General features: G+C 39.4%; 1 protein-coding gene and 1 pseudogene across 2 annotated transcripts in view; both read right to left on the minus strand.

The window, feature by feature from the left end:
* Positions 1 to 1,941: 1,941 nt before the first annotated feature.
* On the minus strand, positions 1,942 to 15,288 carry LOC131244255 (uncharacterized; annotated as a pseudogene).
* LOC131243642 (uncharacterized) overlaps positions 1,942 to 15,587 on the minus strand; it is an 86,172-nt gene continuing 72,526 nt past the window's right edge. The window contains exon 19 of one of the 2 annotated variants that reach the window (XR_009170147.1): positions 1,942 to 2,234. The gene's annotated coding sequence lies outside the window, so the exon portion shown is untranslated. Of the gene's footprint in view, positions 2,888 to 15,587 lie in introns of both variants that reach the window. The other variant, XM_058243134.1, reaches the window with a different exon arrangement.

The raw sequence follows: 15,587 nt of genomic DNA on the forward strand, positions 1-15,587 counted from the left end.
AAGTTCAAATAGAATGACTGTATGCTAGGCTTAAACCATATAAAAATAAAAGTCCTTAAAATAGAGCAATAAGGTCAGTTCTCTAAAGCAGAGATCCAGAACAAATCTTGCACACGTGGAGAGCAGATGGGGCAACGAATGCATATCATTCAGAGATCAAGGGCACATAAGATGGACGGCAAGAGTAATAATGGTTTTATCATCTATTTTTCACAGGCTCTTCCCTCGATCGATGGCTTTGATCTAGCATGGGTTCTTTCATGGATCGGTGCAATCTTTACTCTGGAAATCTGCCCAAAATAAGGAAAGGATTTGTACTAGATCACCACTCTAATCACCAATTTCAACCAAACCAACTTAGATGATCATCTGCAATTAGCTGTTGCTGTGTCAATGCCCTGAAAACCCAAAGTGGGACCCAAAAACTGTCACGGGCCACTAAGTGGTCAAAATTTGATTTTAGTTAAATATAAATTACAACGGGAATTTTACAAAAAAAAAAAAAAAATGAAAAGAAAGAAAATACCTAATTATTATAGAATTTACATCCCAAAAGATTTTTCAATAGCGAAGCAATTATCACTAGAGTACCTCATATGAAATCTACCCTGACCACTAGGTGGGTCAACCCTTTAGCCCCATGGCCCAGAGCTCCACTCCATATGAGATCTAGGCGTACCACATGATTGGAACCATGGATACGGTAACACTTATCCTCCGACCTATTTCTGTTGGTATGGTCCCAAGTGATTAATCACGGATGGTCTATGGTCCTGATTTTTGGGCCCTAGGCATAAATTTTGCTTTGGGATCTAATGATTGCAGCAGTCTTATACAATCGTCACATAGGGCATTGTAAAAATTAAGGGTGGATGTCTCTCTCAACGTTTCCTTTGGCTTGGTCCACTTCAATTACAGATTAGCCTGAGCCTTTAGTCCTAGACCTAACATGGCATTGCAAATCTAATGGTTACGAGTGGCTTCAAATACACATCACGTTGGGCCCCGTAAAAAATCAAGGGCGGCCTCCGGTAAGGGTTCATGTGAGATGCACTCTAACCATTGCATGTGTCATCCTACGTTAGTCTATGGCCAAAAAATCAGGCTGATCTATGATTCAAGTGGACCACACAAAGAGGAAAGTGAGAGGTCCTGTACACTGTTTCCAATTGTGTGGTCTACCTGTATGAAGCCGAGTTTTTGGCCTTTGGTCTAACAGGAAGCATGTGGGTATTGGGGTGGATTTTAGATAAACATAAGGGTGGCCCCCCTGAGTAGCCCACTTGAGCTGCAATTAAGAAATCTAATCTAGCAAAGATACTCTACTGATAGTTACTTAGATTAATGAGGTAGCTTATTCAAAACCTTTTTGGAAAAGGTAAAGGAACGTACATTCTATATTAAGTAGGTAGTTATCTGTAAAATTCCCTAAAATAAAAATATATAAATATTCTTCCCCTCATGGGGCCGAGCAGACTTGTGGAGTTTTCAATTGAGTCAGTAAGACCCGAGTCAGATGCAATCTTGGAGCATCTTGACACAGTCATGCATTTGGTGACTGGGCCAAGTCAACTCACTCGAGTCCCGAGTTGCCTCATCAGGTTCACAAACTACTCTGCAAATAACAATGATATCAATCATCATGATTGACAGTTGAAAACTTTAACCATCTTGGGGGAAAAAAAGAGCTTCATGTTTCCCCATATATGTCTGCACCAAAGAAAGCCCACACACGTCTGAATCAAACACTGGGAATACCAAACTACACAAATCTCTCAAAACCCATTTTACAACATTATCAATCCAGTCATATAAAGAAAAGAAAAACTTACAAATTGACACATTTGCAGAGCTGAAGATCAATTGAACAAAGGATCAAAATAGATGCAGGGCACAGAATAAGGTTGAGCCATGGTCACATATTCAAATAATCATGAGGCCTGGCATAGTAGGATTTGACCTTCTCTTACCGCATTTTAGCTCCTAGATTTCAATAAAGTACAAGATCAAGCAGCTGTTCTCGGCCATAATTAAAAAAGATCCAGTCATTTAGGAAATAAGACAGATGGAATTTCATTGTCCAAAGAAGCTTCATGAAAAAACTACACATGTATCTCGGCTTTCAAGATAGGATTACGAAGTTAAAATGGCTAAAAAGGCAACTCAGTTTGTACAAGGAAAGCCCATCTTCAAACGCCAGCAAGAACAAGTAGCTTCTAACCCAAAACTGAGAACTGCTTTCACATAAAAAAAAGGCAAAGAACAAATCATTACACAACTTGCATGTATTGTTATAGCAAATATAGTAAAGCAATATGTAGAGAGGAATTACACTAGTGGAGTGAATGTGATCTGATGGGTCATGACATGGATGGATGATGCCCCCCAAAACTATCCTAGCTAGAAGATTCAAACCATTTTCAATCTTCTGCCATCTTGCTGTTGAAGGTTACAAATGTGTTTCATTCATATGACAGAATATAGGGTTAATTTGGCTGCTTGCTGAGATTTCCCCAGAGAAATACCTATTTCAGGATTGTTTAATTAGAGGGAATTTTTGGGGCATCTCGCCCATAAGATCAAAAGCCAGGACAACAGACCATGGACCGTGGTTTTATAGACTGAGGACCTAACAGTATTGTATGTATCCTTGGTCAGCTATCACATAATCTCTCCTCAATATGAACTGGTAGGGTTGGGATGGCGTACCTGAACATAACAAAATAGCGTTTGACATTCAATCTGACTATGTTTGGTGGCGAAAATAAATAATAGAAACAATCAATGAATGAAGTTACTCCACAATTTCCAGTACGCCAAGCACTTTGACTGCTGCTTCTAGCCATAGTGCAAGTTTAAAGCTTCCATTTGAACACCTGCAACAAAACTGCCACAAACTTCAATCAGGTTAGAGTCCCACCTCAGCAAATGACATGCAGATCTGGATATCCATACAGGCAGTAGAAAATCTTGCCGATTGAACAATCTTAGCCATCCAAATGGCAACCAACAAATATACTGAACGAGAAGAATTTCAATAATGATTGGCATTGAATATGAAAAGGTCCACCAACTGGACAGGCAGGAGACCCTGATTCATTCAATTTGCATATTGCTATCCATCTAAGGAGCATCAGATTGACGGTCTGGAAAAAGGACCCATTGTGCCACATCTGACTAGAGTGAATTGCACGTAAGAGCTTGATGCTTCGCATTCATGATAGATATCCTGTTGCGATAGCCATCAGATAATTAAAACACTGTCAAGTAATTATTCAAGATGTGCTGTATCCATACCATACCTGTCCATGTTGATATTTGACAAGATAAAAGTATCTAGGTATCTAGGGTTGCAAATGGGCCAAGCATCAGTCAGTTTGGGACTGTATTTTGAACTGATCATCCCGGGCATATCCAAAAGTTTCTCAGCCAAAGTTGGCCCATTTGCCACTCCATAGGCACCACATTCCATACCTTCTCAGGAGACAACATTTCAAAGCTCTTGCACACAAATAAACACCTTGCAGTTACGTGGATGCCAATCCCAACCCGATATTCCACTTTCATGCTATTTGGAACACCGGACGCACAAGGCGTGACAAACATCAGATTACTGTAATGCAAAGGTAGCTTTTCCTTCCAGGCCAAGCAGAACTCACTTCGATTCCGGGTCGGTAATATTATAGCCGAGTTCCAAGGTCATTTGACAGTTGAATTATACCGCGCATCTGCAGGTATGGATTCTCCAACAGCTTTTCATTGTTGCTCTAGTCAGTAGAAAAACAATGCATTAGTTCACATATCCATATTTTAAACAAGGTAGTAAGTTGGCCAGGCTAGCACGTTGGGCGTCCAGAAAAAAACCAGCTGGCTGTGAATTCTGTTCCCACAAAATAAATGGGCTGGGACAGTGCCAATATCAACTATCTCAATTGAGAACCAGCCCGAGCCAGATCCCTGACCCATTAACGCAGTAACTGTTCGGATCAGGCAGACGCTGACACTGGCCAGAGCCAGGCCCATCGACAGTCCTAGTCCAATATCTATTAGAGGAAGCCGATAAAAATCACACTAACGAAGCATTTTGTATCTACATGTCTAGCTTCAAACATAGTATGTAAAACAGCCCCTACCTGCTGTGCTTTGAAAACTAGACTTTGCAGCATGCTCTGGTACTTCTCAGGTTCTTCTGTCATCATTCTCTGTAAGACCAAACGCGAATTTAGCAAACATTTTCAAAGATGCAAGAAAACAAAACAAGAAACCAGGGTGAAACTATCTAATGTCAAAAGGATAAATGGCCTGCCTTCAAGAGGAATGATGAAGAGTAACACGCTAACCTTGGGTTCATATCATCTAGAAGTCTCCTGCATAACAATAAAAAAAAAAAGAGGGAAAGAAACATCAATATTGGACGTGAACAATATTTAGGCTGCATTTGGGTGCATTGTTGACTGGGATCATTGGTTCAACAAAATGGCCACACATACGCACACATCATGCGCACGCACACACAAACAATCAAAATTGAAAATGGCCAAGTCATAATTGCCTTCATCGATTATATTGATGTTCTGGGCTCCCAACTGCAATTGCATACTATCATGTTAGACTTGAAACAAATGTAGCTGCAATATGGAAGTTACATCATCATTACAAGTGATAGGAAACATCATTAAAACTTGATCATTTCCTCTCGATTGAACCTAATATTCACAAGTCAATTCAGCTGTGCAACCAAATGCAACCTTACAATTTTCCATGATGAGCAGGGAACAAGGAATTACCTGAAGAACTCTTCTCCTCCAACGTCTAGAAATGCAGAGGGATCATTGCACTTACCAATCAAAAGTAAACGAAGAGCTGCCCGAATGTCTGAAGTCATGCCAGGTAGATCCCCCCTTCCTCTGCTACCAACAGCAAGGCCTAATGCAATGTCATCAGTTGCTGCACCCGCAAGCTGAATCAACGGCCAGTAAAACAAAGCAGAAGGAACACGATCCACCAGATGCCTAGGAACAGAAGCATGTCCCCTCAGAAGCAATGCTGCCAAGGATGCTGTCTCGCAAATTAGATGGTGATCGAGGCTTGTTCTGCTGTGAATATTTCCCAAGAACTCATCTCCGCATCGATTCATTTCTTGTTGAGGGAGATGTGGAACTTGATCAACCTTGCCATTCTCATCTGTAAAATTGAGTAGGTTATCAAGGCAACCAAGATCACCAGGACACATTCCAGCTCCAAGGAGGACTCTCAGGCATGATTGAGAAAATAACATGTCACACATCTGTTCACACAGTTAGAACAAGTCAGCATAGATGAGGAGCACCATACGTCTCTACTATATGTAATGAGACAAGAACACAAACACGGGCAAACACTTTTATGCACTTAGTTATACGGATTGCTAAAACTAGGCATTATTTAAGGTATAGGAACAGTTCCAAACTAAATAATAGGAAATTTAGGTAATTTGGAGGTGAACCTGTTCTTTCTGCAAAACATACCTGTTTTTAGATAGAGGGAACCTTTAAAACTTTGGTAGAGCGTGATGGTTGATACACAAGCATAGAGAAATTGTACACTTGACATCCAAGTAACTCGAACTAAACTATTCAAATTGTGATCCATAATTTGATGGACTACAAACCAACATTGTACTGATTTGATCATCCAAATAGCTGATTGGTAGATATTTAAGGACAATTCAATTAAAAATATCCTATGATCTGGATTTACCAATGATCTGTCTACTAACTAGAGGTTAGGATTTCTCAAATGATACAATTTTCGGATTATGCAGTGGGATTCTGTACGCTATTTGTAAGAGTTCTAAATGCACGCGTATCAAGTGTCATCCACTACCAGAGTATCAAATAGCTCTCCTTCTGCAACTGCTCAACATGAATTCTACATCTTGCAAACCATTTCCTCTCTCCATGTGCATTGCACGGGCGTACACGCTAGTGAGCAGTAGTCAGTAAACCATGACTATCCTAAAAGTTTTTTGTTTTTTGTTTTTTTTGGTGGGCAATGCCCACACAAACCTCTACACTCAACCACTCATGCCAATGTGGCATGGGGTGGGGGGGCATCGGAGCAGGCATCAGGTGGCGCCACCATGTATAGATGGCCTAGCCCAAAAATCAGGCTGGCCAACTCATTAGATGGCCACCGGCCAGACAAGTAGGAAATCAGCACTGGCCTGATTTTTGGTCAAGGTCATCTATTCAGTGGGGCCCACAATACATGGGATGTACCACCACATGCTAGACTGAGTATGGGCAATGCAGATTTCATGGAAAAGGTTGGCTGGAAAAGAAAACATGTTGAACATAGTTAACTGCATATTCAATCATTAGCTTAAAAAGTTATCTTCTACTTTCAATTCTTCAAATTAATGGACAATACATATTGGAAACCTTTTAAGCATAACCATACAGGTTCGAATTGGAACCTCTAATCATAAAATGCCAAAAAACAATAGTGAAAGTAGTTCAGTTAAAATATGATTAATCTAGAGTACCTTCAAAATATTGATACAATCTGTTTCATGTATTTGAGCCACCAAGGACAAAGCACTACTCATTATGTCTACCACTGCATATGCTTCCTCCAGATGGTTACTGCTGAGATCATAACCAATGACTTCCCTACCACTTACATGCTGTAGCTTGTTTCCATCTAACAACAATTTCAAGCCCATGAGAAGCTTCTCTAGAACAAAAAGGAAGCCCCTTCTGATAAAGTTGTGTTTTGATTTTAGTAGCCCAACCATGATCGAAACAGGTAATGTCACTGATGATGCAGTTGAAGAATCCTGATTACCAGCAATTCCAATTTGATCACGCAAAGTATTAAGTTTCGACCATATATTTCCTTCCTCACTAATTTCTGAAACGAGCAATTCAACTATACCCATTATGGCGATAAGCAGATCGTTGTGAATGAAGAAGAGAGTGTAAAGTGGCCCAAGAAAATTTGATTTTTGGGCCCAAACCAACTTCTACAAGTACATCTTCAATACCTTCCAAAGACTTGTAAGATTTTGTTATGTGGATCATATATGAGAATTCCTCACCTAAACAAGTGAATCTACTTATAGTGGCATCAAGTTTCCTTTTGATCTTCTCCAAGAGCTACGCCAGGAAAAAAAAAAGAGCATTTTAGAGGAGAGCAATAATGAAGAAAACAACGCTCACCCAGAACAGTGTAGATAGGAACAATAAGAAGTCTATTTAAATTTCTAATCCTAAAATCATATGGCTAACTTGACACCATCATTACATGGACCAATCAAGAATTTTAAGAAATGATTTGAAGGTAACAGGAAAAAAACCCAAAGAATTCAAGAAGCATTGCAGAATTTCCTAAGATGAAGAAAGAATGAACAATATGGCAGTTTCTTGCTTGGGTGGTGGACTCTCAGGAGTTTCAACACCCGGTCAAGGGTTCGAGTCTCCATAGGTGGTGAAATTCCACTAGCGTGAGTGTGTGGGGTGTGTGTGCGTGTGTAAAAAAAAAAAAAAAAACAATTAAAAAAATAAAATAAAATATGGCAGTTTCTGCTGGAAATTTCTAGTCCTGAAATTTCTGGCACTTTACACCACTTGGTCAGAAAAAGAAAAAGAAAGAAAAGACTAGGCACCCTTTATATGTCCTCAACACGCTAATGAACTCTTACTGGGCAATCTTATGGATTGAAGGTTACCCAAGAGGGCTGATTCAAAAAACAGAAAAAAGAAAAAGAAGAAGACATCCAGCGTTGATAAGAGGGTAACTCGTTTTAGGCAACTGATTTCCCAAAGAGCATGGTCTAAAATCTCGGTTTCGGTCCCTAACTTGCCCAGGTCCCCAACTGAGTCGTGCCACAAAAACTGATCCGACTCTTTGGAAATTGGGAGAGTTGCATAACCAATACCAGAAATTAATATAAAATTATTATAAAAATAAAAGATCAGAAACTAGAAAATAAAAAAAGGAAATATAGAAAAAGAGGAAATTAGAAAAATAAATTATGCACATATTTAAACCCATATAGAAGCTGACTAAGATTCTCCTCATCCTGGCCTTCTCTTTCACAAGGGCTAGACTACTATATGCAATTTTCACCATTTCTTTAATTGTTGTCAGTCTGGTGATTGTCCACCATACATGTGACCTGTACATAAATCTAGACAGTCCAAATTGTGAGCCCAAAATGGATGGAGCAAAGGCTGAAAAACTCACATAGCAGTCCAGCCTCACAAATCCATTTTCTTTTATGCAACTCCTAATCATTGATATCGTTTTCCATGTCTCCTCAACATACGCCATTTTTCTTAAAAAACAAAAAAAACAAAATATAGCATTATGCTTTTGGAGAAATATTACTGTATTCAGGCATTCCAAGTTGGGACATCTGGACAACGCTTCGGAGATAGATCTTTCCAACATCTCTCCAACGCCTTCTACGCCATGCTTCACAGCAATATAAAAAGCTTCAGGAGCATCTGCAAGAGTAAGCAGTGTGGCAAGTGGTTGAATCTCATCAAAACTATATGTAGAACCTCCAGTAGCCACACACATTTCATTTATCTGATGCAAGACATAATCAAAAAGCACCAGAAATAGATTCCTCTTTTCTTCTCTCGAATTTGCTTGTGAATACTGCACATACACACATGCAATAGGTGCAAGTGTGAACAATATGTGCTCCTAAATGAATCCTTGTAACTGATGCTAACAGAGAGAGTGAGATGCATGAACTAATGTACCAATCTTCCGTAACTACTTGCAACTAGGAAACCAAAATTTTGAGTATGCATATTTGAAGAGAAAATTAGAAATTTACTACCATAAGAGATTATTGAGCAGGAATTGCATGCCATTTGGCCTTAGGGCCTGTTTGGTTTTCCAACTTCCTGTGAAATACAAAGTAAATAAGCCATTAATATCATTTCCATGTGTTTGTTTAAACATGAATTATGGCTCATAAATTGCAGTCAAATACACTTGTAAAGAAATAATCATCACATTTTCATATTATAAAGCTATCAGTTTTACAGTGATTTTTGAGTGAAACAAACAATGTAGCAAAATCATCATTGCAGTTAAATGTATATGATGCCACCACACAATTTCAAGAGTAAATAATCATTACCCATTTACAGCCATTTACACTGTAACTGGAAAACCAAACAGGCCCTTAGAATCATATTAAATTGTGGACTGAGATGTTAGGTCAGGAAGAAGGTGAAGACTACCAACACACTCCTCTATATCACAATATATTTTTTTGATGACAACAGGGTTTTCCCTCTCCTTTTGAAGGTGAGACTATTCCCTGCGGATGCATGCAATCACCCGCAAACCACATACACTGGGTAAAGCACGGGGAAGGCTCTATATCACAATATATTAGCCAGTGTTTTAAATAGCGAATAGCGTGTATCGTAGCATTCATCACAGCATTAGGTGTAAGTTACATAGTCTGTAGCATAATCTATATGCTACTTTTTAATTAAGGTTGTACTTAGTTGCACCAATTTCATGATATTCTGCACTAAATTAGACTGATTAATAATGAAATTTAACAAAATTTCATGATATTTTGTGCAACCAAACACAACCTAAAGTAATAGGAAAGGGCAATGATCAAGTATAAAGGTAAAGAAAGAGCAACGAAACTGATTTAATACTATTACTTATATTATTTTACTAAAAGCATTGAAAGGATTAACTGATTATTAAAATAGAAAAATGTAATGAATCATTAAAACATTAATAAATTTCAATTTTTAATGTAGTGAAAAATAACTTGTAATATGAGCTACGTAGCGTGTAGTCTAGTTTATGTAGCATGTAGCATATGCAAATTAATCACGTCGCTTAGGCCACACACAACTTAAGCTATTTTCTTGAGCTACATAGCATTAAGGCTAAGCCTTGCTATGTAGCGTACGCTACACGCTACATAGCGTAGCTATTTAAAACACTGATATCAGCATATATTACTAGGACATAGAGATTTGGATACTGTAAAGTTTGTTGCTTATTGTAGAAAAGGATGGGAAGATCTGTGAATTTTTTCACAAGGTTGTGATCAATGCTAAATAAGTAGAAAAATGAAACGAAAGTGATAAAAAATGGTAAATTAAATGGAGTCATATTTAATACCAGTGATTAGATTGCTCAATCTTTGTCCAACTACATGATTAATTAGATTGCTCAATCTTTGTCCAACTACATGATTAATTAGATTGCTCAATCCTTGTCCAACTAGATGATTAAGGGATACTGGTCATTCTAGTCATATAACAGTTCTTAGTTGCCTGGGCTTTAGGGTACTGTTGTGAATCTGGTGTTTCATGGAGGTCCATTGTCACTTCATAAGGAAGCAGCTGAAAAAAAGGGTAATCAAGACGCTTTACTTTATCAGTATAAGCAACAAAAACCAGCTACCTGATATACCCAGAGAAGCTTGCTTCCCAGGAATCAGTTTTTCAGTTGCAGCTAGAAATAGTGGATTTACAACCCCAACTTGACTTGTAATAGTCAATCCCATGATGTGCTGTGATGCTTATTTAACATTCAATACTCAACATCATCGAACATTCTTTACTTTGTGACAGTATTTTGCTGTCTTCCGCAATTATGTTCCACTTCTCAGATGACTGAAGAGTCATTCCGTTTTGACCCAAATTCGGTTCACATAAAAAGCTGATATGCAAGTATAGAATAAAGTGTTGCACATTGTTGTTCATTGATCTGTAACTGAGAGTAAACACCTCAAGGCAGATGAACTCAATTCCTCCCAGCAGATCGACTTGTTCTACTAGAAATATAGTGGTACTTGATCCAGCATCCAGATGGGCAGTCCGGACTTGATATAACATGTTTGTCAGCATGCAAATAAGCTTTCTATGGACAGCTTCTGCCCAAGAATGCTCCCTACTTATCTCCAGAAGCACCTTAATAACCTGCAAACAATGCAAACATGATAGGGTCACGCATGTGGCTTAAAAAACAGCTAAATGAAGATAAACGAAATTTCACATTCAGCTGGAGAGTCGAGTTGGGGGTGCATGCCCTCTTGTAGAGGGAGACCCATGATTGAGTCTCACTGCTCTAGGGCTTCCAGCGGTGAACCTAGACAAGATTAGTGCAATTTCACATCCTGCTGGGGAGTAGAGTTGGGAGTGCATGGAGGGAGATGCAAACATGATAAGGTCACACATATGTGGCTTAAAAAACCGCTAAATGAAGATTAGAGAAATTTCACATCCAGCTGGAGAGTTGAGTTGGGGGTGCATGCCCTCCTGCAGAGGGAGACCCATGATTGAGTCTCATGCTCTAGGGTTTCCAGTAGCGAACCCAAGATTAGTGCAATTTCACATCCAGCTGGAGATTAGACGTGGGACTGGATGCGAGTTGGGAAGTAGAACTGAGGTGAGTCTCACCGCAGATTTCTGGTGCATATTACCTGAACTCTTTTGACAATATTTACAAGAAATAAATAGCATGCTTTCACGCATAGAGATCAGGTTGCTAAGTAGGCCCGCAATACATAATTTATATCCAGATCGTTCAAACACCGTAGTCAATCATGATGGCAATATTTTCCAAGAAGTTCTACGGGAGATTTGTCATGAAGAACAGGAGAAATGAGCATAGATGCAATCATGGACTCATCCCAAAAGCATTTTGGAGCTTTCATTTCTTCTGGTTGACACCTTGCAGTCTCAGGAAGGTTGAGATTTCAGAGCATACTAATCATCTAAATTTCCTCGGGCATGAGCGTAGGTAGTTACTGAAAAACTTCAAAACACAATTTAAAATTTGTGAGAGATGTCCATACATTGGAACTACCAATATGTATATCACACAGAACTTTGATGGTGGAGCACAATCAGTACAAAGATAAATGCTCAGAAGAACCCAGGAAAACGATTGAGAGTTTTCTTCATGGCACATGTGCAAATGTGGCACACTAATGCAAACTTACAGGCTCAGGTGGTGCTGCTGGTCAACGCAGCGAGCGAGCCCGATATGTACACTGAATACAGACAGTTGATCAACCTTCCTAGTCATCCACTGTTCTGATACGTGTGGCCCCTGCCTGATCACTGGACCAGCCCTTTATTGGGCCACAGCATGTTCAAGTGAGTCCAACCTGATGAATGATCTGGATATCAACTATCTAGCAAATTTTCCAGTGTCTTAATAGTGTCAGTAAGCAGTACTACCAAATTAGAAACTGCATTATACTTGAGTACGAAAAGGAAACATTTCCTAGATATTGTGTCTATCCAATCCAGGACCCTAGTAAGAAGAGACTCATTGCTACATGTTAGCAGTGAACATATACAATTGCACTTCCTCATCCAGCCAATAAATTTAAGTATTATTCAGGAAAACAAGTTATCTCACCCTTATGTCAAGACCTTCCAATCTGTTCCTCCAGATTTTTCCTCTATTACAAACAAGGTAAAGTAAACAACTGAGTGCAGATGACCAGATGGTTTCTTCCCTCTCTTCTCTCTGTGAAAAGGTTGAGAAGGAGAGATTACTAAAACAAGGAAAGATGTCAGAGAAGTTATAACTTATAACTAGTATGTTGCTATAATCCAAGACAGACACAAAATAGTAATTAGTGACACATCGCAGATAACTAAAAACATGCTGAAGACACTGACAATTAGTTGACTATGATAATCCAGGAAGACATCTCAAGAACAAATACGAGAACTGGATTGTCCTCCATCTTTCCTTGAAATTGAACTGAACCCTGAACATAGCATGGGAAAAACCACACCTCAAAGATTACCAGCTTCATTCAGAAAGTAGTGTCTAGCATGCATGCTTCATGTAACATCAAATTCAGATAAATGAGGTAGCTATACCCATCACCAACCCAATAAATCCACTTCATTCATTTATGTAGCCATTTAATATACGAGATCATACAACTTACAAGCCACATTAGAGAAATGTACATACACATAGGAAGATACAGACCACATGCTCGGCAAAACCAACTCTATTAGTTGGTAGAGTAATCCAATAAGCAAATAAACAAATTGCATGCAAAACCACAAAACGGGCAAAGTCACATGCTGGACAAAATCTACTAGTAGTAAAAAAGATACCGGCACACGCAAAAAAATAATCGAACAAACAAATCAAGTTCCAATCTCTCCATGAAGAACTAAGGTTAGATTTGGACGTTCTCAGCTACCAAGGCTGGCATATTGCAGTAGCATCAAATCATGGTTAAGATAACACAGATCTTGTTCTTAGCTGAATCAGGTTTTGGGGTACAGAAGTGGGAAAATGTAAGTCTCCTTATTGCGGGTTGCATCTTTCTCAGTTTCAAGGACCAAGCCATTATTAAGTGTGCTTGGAAGCCCTGTTAACCACAATCTGCCAGTATGTCCAAACAATACTTTCGTTGCCAACTGGGCGGAAGTCTCACAATGGAAACTTCTGTCCTTATTGCGGGTTGCATCTTTCTTAGTTTCAAGCACCAAGCCATTATTAGCTTGGAAGCACTGTTAACCACAATTTTCCAGTACACCTAAACACTACCTTCCTTGCCAACTGGGAAGAAGTCTCACAATGGAAACTACTTATCTCTTTATACTGTCTTAAATGTAAGATGCAAACGCTGGAAATTGTTTACAACAAGTCCGATGATACAGAAAGGTTTTTTTTAAGAGATAAAAATAAATTTTATTAGAAGCCCGCCAAAAGGCGAGAAAAGAATAGAACCCAACACCAATCAACAAGACCCGAAAAGATTAGCAACCATGGCTGCTTTAACATAGACTGCCCAACCCATAACTAAACCTTTAATTTTCTTGATAACCTCTTCCACAGATGCACTTTCATTCTGGAAGCATCGAGCATTGTGGGCTCCCCCAAGCAACCCAAAATAAGGCCATGATAATCAGCCTCCACAAGGCTTTACCAGTTTTTCCTACTCCTCTGTGACAAGCCCACAAGAGATCCTCCATTGTCTTTGGCATAACCCTAAGGCATGTTAAAAGGGGACAGAAAATGCTCCCAAACCTTGCACACAAAAGGGCAATGGATGAAGAGATGATCAATTGTCTCTGTATTCTTCAAACACATAAGGCAGACATTAGGCAAGACTAAAGCTCTCCTTTGAAGGTTGTCAATAGTTAGGATTCTCTTCCTTCTAACAAGCCAAATAAAAACCGACACACAGGATACAAAAAGGCATTATTACTTCCGCTAAAAAAGCTTAGGGTGTGTTTGGATCTCAAAATAAGACAGTGATGTGCTGTAGTTTTGTCATTATTACCCGAAGAAGCCGATTAGATAGCTGCATTGGACACATGTATTTTGACTGGCTTTTTCTGCCATGTCTTCTCAGCTGTATGTCGAGAACGGCAACAAAATCTGTCAGATTTCCACAGCCAGAAACACCTGGGATTTGAGGGGACAACTGCTGGCAGGGTAGTGATGGTGGTGTACCGTTCGAGGTACACCGACATCTCCATATCTACCTACTATTGATGAAACGCTCGTCTTCCACTGTATAACAAAGAGTATAATGGAGTCTTGTCTCCAGCATCAAACCACATTACCATCTCCACCATCTCAATGTCTATGCCTTCTGCTACATCTCTCTCATCTTCCCATCTCTAGCAACACTTTCATACCTCCATCCATTGCATGTCCTTCATTACCTCCATTCCTAACTTCTGGCCCTAAGGAGACCATCGTCTGATACACTCCATTGGAGTCACCATATCAAGACATTGATCTAGGAGCTGGAAAGAACTCGTACAGCTGACTCCATCCACTGGACTCAAAGATGCAGCCAGAGACATACATTACACGTGAAATCAAAAGATTCATCAGCCAGAGTTAAGTAACCTAAGCTTCAGATAGCAAGGTGAGTATCATATATTTGATCTTTATGGAATATGTCAACAACTGCTTTTGGAAAAACTTCTGGGGTTCAATCACTGATGCCATTTATAATGCTTCGGCATTATTGGTTTGCAGTCACTCATGCGTCCAGATTGGCTGAATACGGTTTGGTCCTCCATCCATCCATGGATGCCATAGCAAAGGCATGTAAAAACAATGAAATTAATGAATCTTTGCAATACCTTCATGGCGAAGCATTTTTATATGTAGGTGATGGGGAAGGAAACCATAAACATTGGATTGAGAAACTGTGCCCTGTGAACAAATACCAGCCAATAAGCATGCATGTCACCTTCGTGTGATTCTTGAATGACTAGACAAATCCTCTAGTAACAGTACTTGCATCTGTATGCTGCTATCAAGACGGTATTATGACGCAACACAGCTTCTTGAATGCTTGGATTAATCCTCTCATAAGTTCATAACAAACATCTTTTAACGTCCTTCACATGATAGCCATGGATCCTTCTGCATGTTCGCCAACTGGAACCAGTGGTTGTTGAAATTGCTGATCTGGTGATATAAACCCCCTTGCCAAAGCAAAGACACAAAGGGGTCCTCCCAGTCCAACTCGGGCACAAGGACACATGAGCTCAACTCGCTGCTACATTAAATATCATTTCCCAGTTAAATTCGACGCTACA

The sequence above is a fragment of the Magnolia sinica genome, chromosome 4 (assembly GCF_029962835.1).
Source record: "Magnolia sinica isolate HGM2019 chromosome 4, MsV1, whole genome shotgun sequence".
In the NCBI taxonomy this organism is placed as follows: Eukaryota; Viridiplantae; Streptophyta; class Magnoliopsida; order Magnoliales; family Magnoliaceae; genus Magnolia; species Magnolia sinica.